This window comes from Pinus tabuliformis, chromosome 3_2, assembly GCF_031772625.1.
Source record: "Pinus tabuliformis cultivar Carrire ecotype Pingquan chromosome 3_2, CPIR1, whole genome shotgun sequence".
NCBI classification, from domain to species: domain Eukaryota; kingdom Viridiplantae; phylum Streptophyta; class Pinopsida; order Pinales; family Pinaceae; genus Pinus; species Pinus tabuliformis.
The window spans coordinates 1,109,483,879-1,109,495,588 of NC_142302.1; positions in this window are offsets into that span (position 1 = coordinate 1,109,483,879).

Sequence of the window (11,710 nt, forward strand, 5' to 3'; positions counted from 1 at the left end):
TTCTTGTGTGGGATTGTCTTTCTGCTCTGTTTTACTGTTTCTGGTTACTGGTTATTTGATTCTAAAACATAGATTAACAATCAAATTAAGAAAGATAAAGTAAATTAAAAGTTTGCATTGTATACGCGGGTTTCCTTCTGCATAATTGCATATATACGTAGATTTAATTAGCTGAAGTAGCATATATCATTTGATTTTGAAAAAGGATTATTTGTCTTGATAATACTGATTCACCCCCCCCTCTCAGTATTATTTCCAACAATTGGTATCACAACAAGTCCTTCAGAAGAAGCTTGATCGCTTGAAGGAAGATCTTTCATCATGAGCAACTATGAGAGGGAGGCATCAATCAGGCCACCGATATTTGATGGGACAAACTTCATATATTGGAAGGTAAGAGTTACTGCCTATCTTCAATCTCTTGGTACAGAAGTCTGGGATATCATAGATACAGGGTATACTTTTCCATCAGCAACTCCTACAGATCCAGGTGAGAAGAAGAAATATGAAACAAATGCAAAGGCAATCAATACTCTATTAGGATGTCTATCTCAATCAGAATTTGTCAAAGTCATGCAGTATACCGCAAAAGAAATATAGGACAAGATTATTCTGAGCTATGAAGGAGATGATCAGGTAAAACGAGCAAAACTTCAAACCCTCAGGATTTAGTATGAAAATCTCAGAATGCATAATGATGAAAGTGTGGCTAACTATTTCCTTCGTGTAGATGAGATTGTTAATTGTATGAAAAACTTGGGGGAAGAAATAAAAGAGGTTGTTGTGGTTGAAAAAGTTCTAAGATATTTGTCTCCTAGGTTTGAATCTAAAGTTTCTGCAATAGAAGAAAAGGAGAATCTTCGAAACCTTACCATGTCACAGCTACACGGGATTCTAACTGCTTATGAAATGAGGAAAGGAGGACCATCAGACAGGAGAGAAGCAGTTTTCAAGGCTTCAGCCAAAGGAGACTACTATGAGTTAGGGCATGCATCAGAAGAAGAAGAAGAATCAAATTTTGTCAAAAACCTTCAACGGGGTACTGGAAGATTCAGAGGTAAGTTACCTTTCAAATGCTTTGCTTGTGGGAGAGTCAGTCACTATGCTACCAAATGTCCTCATAAGGATAAAACTGACAAAGGGAAGGAACTGGTTAGATGGAACAAGAAACAGAATACATCTAAGAAAAGTTACTACACTCATGGAGATAGTGATGGTCTTTCAAATAGTGATGAAGATGAATGAGGTATTAACTATAAACTTTTAATGGCTTTTGAAGATGATGATTACATGGATGCTATAGATGTGGATGGCTTTTATGAAGAAATTTCTAGACTCAAAACATGTTTAGAAGAAAAGTATATGATCATTGACACTTTGCAAATCCAACTTGATGAAAAGGAACAATTTCTTGAGAAGTTAGAATGTGAAATTGTTGGGTTTCGAAAAGAAATTGAGAAAACAAAGGCTCTTAATCTTAAACTTGTTAAAGGATCTGAAACTCTGGATGAGATCATCAATGTACAGCGCTCTCCACTAATCAAGATAGGTCTAGGGTATAATGGAGAAGCATCTCAAGCATCCACCTCAAAGAGTTATCTCGATGCAGCAAGGAGATATGAGCAAAAGCCAAATGGAGATCACCAGGTAAAACAGGGACGAATTCCATCAAGAATAAACAAATACTACCAGGAAAATCATGGACAATCCTCCTTAAGGGTGAACAAAAGCTACAATCAGCCACAGGTAATATCTACTCAGTTTCCCTCAAGAATGGATGACAATAGAAACTACAACCATATGGCTGGTATATTTGATAACCGCAGAAGTTTCTTCAATGGCCAATGTTTCTCTTGCCATAAATTTGGCCACAAAGAAGCTTAATGTGTTTCTTATATGAAAATCATGACTAGAGAAGCTCAAAAACAAAGAAGTATGACTGGGATTACGAAAAGAACCTATAACAACTTTTCGGCTCTTGAAAATGAAATTGAATGTTCTATTTGTAATAACTTCGGTCATGAAGATTCTAAATGCAGGAGCAGGTTTCGACAAACAAAGGAACAAGCCTCAAGCACCAGAACATGGAGAATAAAGGAACCACAACCTGAAAGATGTGGGATAGCCTTTTATGCAGAAGGACAGGAAAATCAATGGTACATCGACAGTGGATGTTCAAAGCATATGACAGGTGATAAATAAAAGCTTGAATCATATAGTGTTTTACAAAAGGGAAAGAAAGTTTCTTTTGGAAATGATACCCCTGCAGTCATAAAAGGAAGAGGCATTGCTCAGTTGAAAGAAAAGGTCAAAGCTGGAAATGTTTTGTATGTTGATGGCTTGAAGCATAATCTTCTAAGTGTTAGTCAGATGTGCGATCAAGGAACTGAGGTAATATTTCGATCAAATGGATGTAGTGTTCGTGATCTTGATACAGGAAAAATAGTGATCAAAGGCAGAAGAACTCCAAATAATTTATACATATTTGAAGAAGGACAACAACAATGCTATTTGAGCAAGGATGATGAACACTGGTTATGGCACCGGAGATTGGGGCATCTAAGTTTTTCACAAATAAGGAAAGCATGCAAATACCAAGCAGTTCGTGGTCTTCCTGATATCAAAATTCCAGAGAACACAATATGCAAATCATGTCAGTTTGATAAGCAAACCAGAACTAATTTCCCTGAAAAGGAAGGATCAACTAGCAAGCCTCTTGCGCTAGTCCATACAGATGTATGTGGTCCATATAGGACAAGGTCACCTCGAGGAGAAGAATACCTTATATTATTCATTGATGATTTCTCCAGGATGGTCTGGTTAGGTCTTATGAAGCACAAAGACAAAGCATTCGAAAAATTCAAATCTTTCAAAGCCTTGGCTAAAAACGAATCGGATCACAAAATTAAGTGCCTCAGCTCTGATAGAGGTGGGGAGTTTACCTCAAATGAATTTTTCAATTTCTGTGAAGAACATGGAATAAGAAGGGAATTATCTACAGCTAGGACTCCTCAGCAAAATGGAGTGGTGGAAAGGATGAACAGAACGGTTCAAAAAAAGGCTCGTGCTATGCTTGATGAGTCTGGAACTCCCGCAACCTTCTGGGGTGAAGATGCATTTGTTGCAGTTGTTATTTTCAACAAAACAAATGTCCGAGTGAACATCACTAAAACTCCTCATGAGCTCTGGTATGGTGAGACTCCTTCGGTAAAGCATTTCAAAATTTTTGGAAGCAAATGCTATATTAATAATAATGATGAACAGCTTGGCAAACTTGAACCTAGAGCAGATGAAGGCATTCTCCTTGGTTATTCTCCCCACAGCAAAGCATATAAGTGTTACAATAAAATACTTGGAAGAATTGTTGACAACATTGATGTAGTGGTTGATGAAAAAGGATACATTCCTAGGCAAGTAAATCATGAAGATAACGAAGAGGATGAAGACTACCCTCCAAATCAGATTGATGATGAAGAAGAACCTCAAGAGGCACCAGAGGAATAGATAAGGATAGAAGAGAAGACTCCATCCAGGTACGCTCAGAAGAATCATCTAGAATCTCAAATTCTGGGGCAGAAAGAGGCAGGTATACAAACAAGAAGAACAATTGTAGAAGCCTCAAGCTATTTGGCATTGCTCTCCTCCACTGAACCACAAAATGCAAAAGAGGCATGCAAAGATGAATGCTGGGTCAAGGCAATGGATGAAGAACTTGAGTAGATCGAAAAGAACAACACTTGGGAATTGGTTCCTAGACCAAAAGATAAGAATGTCATAGGAACAAAATGGATCTTTAAAAACAAGTTGAATGAAAATGGAGAAGTGATTAGAAACAACGCCAGACTTGTTTGTAAAGGGTATGCTCAACAAGAAGGAATAGACTTTGAAGAAACTTTTACTCCCGTTGCTAGACTTGAGGCCATCTGAATGTTCCTTGATCTCTCAAGCTTTCAGAAGTTCAAAGTATTTCAAATGGACGTGAAATCAACCTTTCTGAATGGAGACTTAGAAGAAGAAGTGTACATTGAGCAACCATATGGTTTCATTCTTGGGAATGATCCAAATCTTGTATGCAGACTAAAAAAGGCTCTCTATGGTCTTAAACAGGCTCCAAGGGCTTGGTACTACTGGTTGGACAAATATATTCATCAACAACGATTCTCAAAAGGATCAGCAGATAGCAATCTTTATATAAAAATTGAAAATAACAAATTGCTAATACTTGTTGTGTATGTAGATGATATTATCTTTGGCAGTAATGAAGAATCTATGAGTTAAAGCTTTGCCTTGGTGATGCAGAAAGAATTCGAAGTGTCTTTTCTTGGAGAACTAACATACTTTCTTGGATTGCAAATCCAACAAAATGAAGGCGGTATCTTCTTGTCTCAAACCAAGTACCTGAAGCAGATTCTGAAGAAGTATGGCATGGAAGATTCGAAACCAGTATGTACCCCTATGGTTACAGGATGCAGTCTCAGTGAAAATGATGAATCAGTAGCAGTACATCAACCAACCTATAGATCTATGATTGGAAGTCTACTTTATTTGACAGGTACTCGACCAGACATCATGCATGTAGTAGGAATAGTTGGAAGATTTTAGGAAAATCCAAAGGAAACTCATCTTCAGGCGGTGAAGAGAATTTTCAAGTATCTTCAAGGAACTAAAAACTATGGCTTATGGTATCATAGACATACAGATCTTACTCTTCATGCTTATATAGATGTAGATTGGGCTGGAAGCGTGGATGACAGGAAGAGCACAAGTGGTGGTGCATTCTTTATGGGTTCTAGATTAGTATCTTGGTTCAGCAAGAAACAGAGTTCGATTGCTTTATCTACAACTGAAGCGGAATATGTGGCTGCTGCATCTTGTTGCACTCAACTCCATTGCATGATACAAACCTTGCAGGATTTTCAAATCACTTGTACTCCACCTATCTCAATCTTATGTGATAATACAAGTGCAATCAACATTTCAAAGAACGCAGTCATGCATTCAAAGACCAAGCACATACCGATCAAGTATCACTTTCTTCGAGAACAAGTTTGGAGCAAAAGGTCAAATTGGAGTATGTTCCTTCTAAGGAACATGTTGTTGATATTCTCACCAAACCACTACCCAGGGAGACATTTGAATACCTCAGACAGAAGCTGGGAGTAGTTGATGCATCATCTTGCTGTTAAAACTTGTTTGTTTCATAGAAAATGGGTGTACGCGAGTTTCCTAAGGAGGATCCACGTACATATGCCGGTTTGTTCAGATATAGTCGCGTATATGGAGGTTTGATGGATATCAGTAGGGACAGGCTCTGGTTGGAGATATTCTGATATGGGTCTGACAGAGACCATCCAGCACAGGTTCAGGGGGAGCAGATAATCCTCTAATAATGCATTGTTGGCATTACCTTAGAAGCTTTTGGTTCTAGTTCATAGCTTTTGTTGGTTTCAGGTGGAACAGAGGCAGAGGGCAAACAAAAGGAAATCTTGGTTGTTGATCTAAATGGTGATTGACATATGCTGCTACTATTAGTTATTGGTGACTTTCATAAGTCTTGCTATAGATATTTCGTCTCTATGTCATGTATCTCTCTTATGGTGTCAAGGTCATGTAACGACCTTTCTTGGTTTCCCCACTATGCCTGGGATGAAGATGTAATGTTCTAGCTGTCATATGTGAATTTTTGATGATCCCAACTTTTTTGGGTGTATGTATTGAGTCCCTTGGTGATAAGAAGGTCTTCTATGATGTATAAGTCTTGGTTCTTCTTGAAGAACATCTTTTTGCAGATATTTTCTACAGTCAGGGGGAGTATGGTCAGCTCAGCAGGGCAAAGATTTCAGCATGCACTCAGGGGGAGCACAACCCTTTGCCCTTGATGACAAAGGGGGAGAATTACTTTGCAGATCTTGGGTTGCCATCAAGTCCAAAGGGGGATATTGTTGGCATTATGGTACAGGATTGGAGCTATGGAATAGGTGTTGTCCTTGATGGTAACTCTATCTGGTGACAGATCTCAGTTCAGGCTTTCAGAATGAAGGAAAAGTCATATATGTAGATTCATCTAGACAAAGTCACGTATACACGCGGGTTGGATGGTTCAAAGGTGCGTATGCGTATACACGCACTTTCATGCAAGGAAAAGCTCGTATATGTTGGAAAACTTACCTTTGGTCCGTGGTAGTTAGTCCTTGGTAATTGAACCTAAGGTTTTAGACCATGGTATCTCGTTAGAAGTGTTGCCCCCAAGTCTTGAGCCTATGGTATTGTGTTATTATGGTTTTGGATCCTGGTATTGAGAAAGGCCTAAGACTATAAAAGAGGGAGGAGATCATTTGGCAAAGCATCTTTGGAATCAATTGAATATCTAACCGGTGCTAGATCTGAAACTTTGGTGATTGAGGTTATGGTGCAGAGCTGGATCTAAATGAAGGAACAACCTAAGCACATAAAGAAGGATAAGATCTATTGATGGGTCATAATATTTAAGGCATGAATGATAGTATATCTGTATGATCTTGATCAATTCTGTAAGGTGCACGCTTGATCTATAAATCTGGTGATCTGGGTTAACTTGTATTTGATTATTCGAAATAGCAAATTATCCTTTATAGATCTGTACATAGGTTCAGTAAAGCGAAGACGAGTATACACGCAGGTTCAGCAAAGGAAAACTGCGTATACACAGGTTGATCCAGATACAGGAGCGTATACACGCACTTTTCAGGTTGTTCAAGTAGCGTATATGTATTTTATTGTGATCTAGCTCCCTCTGTTTGTTGTTGCAGTGTTCTGGGTTCAGAATTCGGTATATGGTCACTGTTACTGTGTTTTGGGTACAGCTATCAGAGAAGTGTTAATCAGTTTGTTCAGTTGAAAAGGAGTTTGGGTAAAGCAGAAATTTTGATGATTGACTGATGTTCATGGATCCAGTCTGAAAATTTATGAAACGTGGTCCCTGGAAGAAAGAGAAGGTTGCAGCCTTCTGTAGGCCAGCACCTACGCACTAGTATCTTGGCTAGTGCAAGAGCTAAGGGGGTTGTAGCTCCCTTCTAGGAGAAGCTAGAGAATGAGAGAGAGTTGTAGCTCTCTGCAGGTTGTGGCTTGTGTACTGGTAAAGGACTGCACTAGTACATTGTAAAAGAATTTTCTAATTAAAGAAAGATAGAGACGAATTGCAGCAGGTGGTTTTCACCCACATTGGATTTCCACCTTATATCTTTTGTTCTTGTGTGGGATTGTCTTTCTGCTCTGTTTTGCTGTTTCTGGTTACTGGTTATTTGATTCTGAAACACAGATTAACAATCAACTTTAAAAAGATAAAGTAAATTAAAATTTTGCATTGTATACGTGGGTTTCCTTCTACATAATTGCGTATATACGCAGCTTAAAGAGTTGAAGTAGCGTATATCATTTGATTTTGAAAAAGGATTATTTGTCTTGATAATACTGATTCAACCCCCGTCTCAGTATTATTTCCAACAATGAATGCCTTCTCTAATGAATCAAGTTCCCAAAGGTGAACATCATGTTGGATATTATCCTTTAAAGACCCTATGAACACATCAATCCTATGCTCCTCTGGAATATCTTTTACCCTTATGTTCAATTTTTGGAACTCCTCAATGTGCTCCATTATTGAACCCTTTTGTTTGAGACTTATCAATTGGCTAAAAAAAGTGTTGCTTTTTGTATCTTGACAATGTGCTATCAATTCTTCCATAAAAATTACCCAAGTGATAAATTGTTTACGAGAGCAAAGCCATTGATACCATACAAACTGATTTGGTTCCAAATATAAAGTTGCCATACGCACCTTTTGTGTGTTTTGCACATTATTGAGATCGAAGAACTGCTCCATCTGTAATATCCATGTGGCGGGATCCTTGCCATCAAACTTCCTCATATCGATTTTTGGAATATGGTGAGTCTTAGATCCAACATTAGAGTCTATAGAATCATGATTAACATTTCTTTTGTTCTTATCATGAGTTTCCTTTAGTACCCCTTGACCCTTATTGACCATTTCTTCTACCAACTTATTCATATTTATCTTCAATTCTTCCACCTTATCATCCATGCCATCAATTTTAGCTTCTATGCCTTTCTTTAAACCATCCATCTTAGCTTCTATATCTTTCCTTAAACCATCCATCTTAGATTCTGTTGCTTTTTGTGCAAGTGACACTTGTTGCACTTGTTCTTTTAATTTTGACATATCATATAGCATTTCTTCTTCTTCTTCATGAGTCATGCTAGAGCTTCCAGGTTTCTTACTAGGTGTTTTCATTTTCTTTCCTCGGGGCATCAGTTACCAATAATAATGCTCTATTATGCCCTTTCAATTTCTTCAAAATAAATTTTCAAACCAAGCTTAAAACAAAATTTAAGAAAATCTACACACCTTTTTTCACTTTGTAGGAGCTCGATATTGCCTCTGATGTATCTCTATACTTTCCGATCATCTAGTTCTAAATTTGTGACTTGCAGTAGCCATTTGTGTCCTCTTTCCAATGCCAAAAGTTTGACCCAAAATGGTTTCTCCAAGGAAGAGTTATGTGAAATCTCCCACAGTGACTTGATTATAGACTAGTTCAGTAGAGCAAACTTGTGGGACGTGCCACGAGTCACTGTTTCGATATTTCAATTTGAAATGCATACAAGAAACTACAATCTGTCCTCTTTCTGTACCTTCTTACGAAATTTCAATCCGATCCCCAGAGAGAAAGTTATGACGATTTTCCCTAGGTCACCTGTTTGGAATGTAATTCAAGAGTCTGCAAAAAGACCAACTTCCTCAGATCATATCTCCACAAATATAGTGCGAAAAGCTCTGAAATTCAGGCCCGAGGTTCAGCGTGATTTCTTCTCAAATGGGTTTTTTTTGCAACTTCTGAAACATCGTAGAAAAAATGTTATAGTGAAATTTCCATGATGACCTGTGTGGAGCAGCGAAACCCTAGAATCCAAAGCTCTGATACCAAATGTTATGAAATCAGCTCAAGAAAAGATAGAAAAGATAGATCAACGCCTTAGAATTCAGCCCCTTAGAGGCAGAAACCTCTTCTACATTACATAAATGAGCAATTCTTGGATGATTCAAATGAAAAAACCTCCTTTCTATATATAGGAGTCTAAGGAGTCATAATATAATCCAACCGACCTAACAATAATAATATAAAGCCACAAAAATAACAATAGAGTGATTCTATGTGGCACAGTAATAACAATATGGGGGCAATAGGGGTACAAAAATATTAATAAGAGGTATAACTACAATAGTAATGGGGTAATCACTAGTATTATAGGGACCCAACAAACTGGGCACAGTTCTTATGTGACGAAATTCTGACAAATTATAAGGAAGCACAGGAAAAGGGTAAGACTTTCCATTATGCATGGTTGTTACTGTCAATCCTTCTGGTTGCAGGAGAATTGCTATAGCATAGCCAGTTTTCCAGCATTGAGCATAACCTACCTGAAGCAGTGCAGTTTAACTCACTCTAGGCTAAAAAGGATGCCACGAGGGTCTAGGACATCAAGGTATTTTGGATATTCACGGAAGTGAGTATCAAAACATGGATCGCTTGCAGACTATGGACGTCAGCAATAGTCTACAACAATCTGCAAAGAATTACCAAGTTTAAAGTAGAAATGCACAACCTATATATCCGGGCGCGGAAGGATCAAAAGTGAACATGGGTCAAGCTCCCATTCCGTACAATAGACGATGAAATTTACGAAGTAATACTAGCATGGCCTCCAGAAAGGCACGCCCCAGACATGGCCACATTAGAAAGGATGGAAAAATAGCAGTGAAAGAAGGAAATCTAGCTGCAACTCACTAAACTGGCAGAAAGGACATGTTAGGGACAAAAGGCCGCTTCATTGTAGGAGGCGACCTAGGAAGTAATTGCCAAAGAGACCATGGAGGATCAGGAAATGTCGTCGGAACATGATAGGCAGAAGGAATCAGAGACACATGAATGCACTAGCTTTACCACAAAATCGACCCAAGCCAAAGGGTCAGACAGAAAGGAATCGCCACATGCATGCAAGAAGTCAAAAATAGCTAAGACTTTAGAGAAAGAATTTCTTGACAGCAGCGAACCAGTGTGCAATGTCGCTACCAGTGCATTGGCAGAGCTGATGATAGAGTAGACAACTGTATTGGGGAAGCTCAGCTGCAAGCATTACAGATGCGACCTTCAGGAGGGATGATATGAAACCTAGCAGATGATATAGCTGTAGCCGAGCAGATGGTGCGTAGTCACATAATGAACACTTTAGTGTTTCCAACCAGCGCTGTCTTAACCAAAGTTGAGGGTGACATGCGAAGTTGGGGGTTGAATTTGATCGCTTTGCCTTGAGAAACCCTCTACCAACTGTAGGATGGAGTAATGATGGGTCCCTATAATACTAGTGATTACCCCATTACTATTGTAGTTGTATCCCTTATTAATATTGTTATGCCCCTATTGTCCCCATATTGTCATTACTATGCCCCATAGAATCCCTCTTTTGTATTTTTTATTGTTAGGTCAGCTGGGTTATATTTTGACTCCTTAGACTCCTATATATAGAAACGAGGTTTTTTCATTTGAATCATCCAAGAATTGTTCATTTATGTAACGTAAAGTAGGTTGCTCCCCCTAAGAGGCTGAATTATAAGGTGTTGATCTATCTTTTCTATCTTTTCTTAAGTTGGTTTCATAACATTTCGTATCAGAGCTTTGGATTCTAGGGTTTCGCTGCATCAAACAGGTCATCGTGGAATTTTCGCTATAAATTTTTTTCTGCAATGTTTCAGAAGCTAAAAAAAACCCCATTTGACAAGAAATCACGCTGAATCTTGGGTCCGCATTTCAGAGCTTTTCACACTACATTTGCAGAGATATGATCTGAGGAAGTTGGTCTTTTTGCACACTCCTAAATTACATTCCAAATAGGTGACCTGGGAAAATTTTCATAACTTTCTCTCTGAGCATCGGATTGAAATTTCATAAGAAGTTATAGAAAGAGGACAGACTGTAGTTTCTTGTATATATTTTTCAGAGCCAAAGGTTGAAACAGTGACTCATGTCACGTCGTACAAGTTCGCTCTACTGAACTAGTCTATAATCAAGTCATCTTGGGAGATTGTGCATAACTCTTCCTTGGAGAATCCAATTTGGATCAGACTAGAGGCATTGGAAAGAGGACACAGAGGGCTACTACAGATCGTAATTTTAGAACTGGATGATCTAAAATTGCAAAGATACAAGCTTCTACAAAGTGAAAAAAGGTGTGTAGTTTTTGCATAACCTTGGTTTGAAAAATTAGTTTGAATCAGTAATTGATGCCCCAAGGAAAGAAAATGCAAACACATAGTAAGCAACCTGAAAGCTCTAGCATGACTCTTGAACAAGAGGAAGAAATGCAACATGATATATCAAAATTATGAGACCAAGTGCAACAAGTGTCACTTGCACAAAAATCAACAGAATCTAAGATGGATGGTTTAAAGAAAGGTGTAGAAGCTAGGATGGATTTTTTAAAGAAAGGTGTAGAAGCTAAGATGGATGGCATGGAAGCTAAGATGAATGGCATGGACGCTAAAATTGATGGCATGGATGATAAGATGGAAGAATTGAAGATAAATATGAACAAGTTGCTACAAGAAATGGTCACTAATGGTGAAAGGGTAGTAAACGAAACTCATGATGAGAAC